General features: G+C 47.9%; 1 protein-coding gene and 1 pseudogene across 1 annotated transcript in view; one reads left to right on the top strand and one right to left on the bottom strand.

Moving 5' to 3' along the window:
• Positions 1-1,888, top strand: part of DUS2 (dihydrouridine synthase 2) — a 79,947-nt gene that overhangs the window by 11,791 nt on the left and 66,268 nt on the right. The gene's annotated exons all lie outside the window — the stretch shown is intronic.
• Positions 1-1,888, bottom strand: part of LOC105504623 — an 8,513-nt pseudogene that overhangs the window by 5,665 nt on the left and 960 nt on the right.

Below are 1,888 nucleotides of genomic sequence, written 5' to 3'. Positions count from 1 at the left end.
GGCTAATTTTTTGTATTTTTAGTAGAGATGGAGTTTCACCGTGTTAGCCAGGATGGTCTCGGTCTCCTGACCTCATGATCTGCCCGCCTCGGCCTCCCAAAGTGCTGGGATTACAGGCTTGAGCCATTGTGCCTGGTCAATCAGTCTCATTCTTACCATTATACTTGAAATTTCCTCCAGTAATGCTCTCCCTTCGACTCCTGACATGACTCCCTCACATCTCAGCCACAGTGTCATCATCTCAGAGAAGCCTTCCCTGACCACCTTGTGTAACACAGCACACCTCATCACTGTATTCGCTTATCCAGCTTCATTTTTCTTTATAGCAGTTACAGTTATCTAAAATTATATTGTTTGGGGAGGCTGAGGCGGGAGAATGGTGTGAACCCGGGAGGCGGAGCTGGCAGTGAGCCAAGATGGCGCCACTCCACCCTGGGCGACAGAGTGAGACTCCATCTCAAACAACACCAACAACAACAAAGCATGATATTGTTTGTTTGTCTCTATAAACAAATTATATTGTCTGTGGGTGCCTTGAGGGGAGGGGTTTCTCATTCACCAGTATATCTCAAGCAACCAGCACAGTGGCTGGTATGTAAGAGGTGCTCAATAGGCTGGGTGTGGTGGTCATGTCTGTAATCCCAGCACTTTGGGAGGCTGAGGCCGAGGAGGATGGATCGCCTGAGGTTAGGAGTTTGAGACCAGCTTGACCGATATGGTGAAACCCCATCTCTACTAAAAATACAAAAATTAGCTGGGCTTAGTGGCATGCCTCTGTAGTCCCTGCTACTCAGGAGGCTGAGGCAGGAGAATCGCTTGAACCCAGGAGGTGGAGGTTGCAGTGAGCTGAGATTGTGCCACTGCACTCCAGCCTGGGCAACTAGAACGAAACTCTGTCTCAAAAAAAAAAAAAAATTTCCTTTTAGAGACAGGATCTCACTGTGTTGTTCCCTGAAACTTCAAACTCCTGGGCTCAGGCAGTCCTCCTGCCTCAGCCTTCCGAGTTGCTAGTGGAGTCTGTGAGAAACATGGTGACCCGGTCAATACCCATGCCCCAGGCAGCTGTGGGGGACAGCCTGTATTCCATGGCGGCACAGAAGTTTTCATCTATGAACATGGCCTCATCATCACCTGCGACCTGTTCTTCAAAAAGCTGCTGCTGCTGCATAGGATCATTTAGATCAGTGTAGGCACTGCTTATTGCTTTCTTTACCACAAATAGCTTAAAGCGCTGGGTCAGACCTTCTATAGAGTGGTGCCATTTAGCTAAAGGGCTCATTATCTGGGGGTGATCACAGATGAATGTAGAACTGATGCAAATCACTTCCAGGAACTCACCCACAAGCTCGTCAAGGAGCCTGGCTGTGGTCCTAGGTGGAGGGCATGCAATAGCGTTGAACACAGATATCATCAAGAATTTTGCCAGTTGCTTCAGTTTCAAAGAGGTTACTTTCTGCAGCTTCACCCCCAGGGCTTTCTCAAGCTCTTCTATCATGCTGATCCTCTGGAAGAGTAGGGTGAAGTCAATATTGCAGGCTTATCCCTCTGGGACATCTGGATAGTAGGTGACCTTGTAACTACCTGTATTATGCTTCACCATCCCTGGAACCATCTTCCCTGTGATTTACATGAGATTACGATAGTCTGCATAGGCCATGCAGAACCCAGGGGTGCTGAACTCAGGATTTTACGTCAAATCAATTCCTTCATTCCAGAACTGGAATGCAATTTCATAAACCTGGTCAATGCCACCACCCACTAGCATCTTATGGTAGAGTTCTGGAGCAGTTCATGTCCAGCTTGTTGTGATAAGTGATGAAAGGCTTGGTCATAGCTCCCCCGGGATGATGTTCATTCATGGGAGTTTCAATCTCTAGGAATCCCAGCT

This window comes from Colobus angolensis, unplaced genomic scaffold, assembly GCF_000951035.1.
Source record: "Colobus angolensis palliatus isolate OR3802 unplaced genomic scaffold, Cang.pa_1.0 Scaffold93, whole genome shotgun sequence".
Taxonomy (NCBI): Eukaryota; Metazoa; Chordata; class Mammalia; order Primates; family Cercopithecidae; genus Colobus; species Colobus angolensis.
This window is presented reverse-complemented; position numbering and strand designations above follow the sequence as displayed.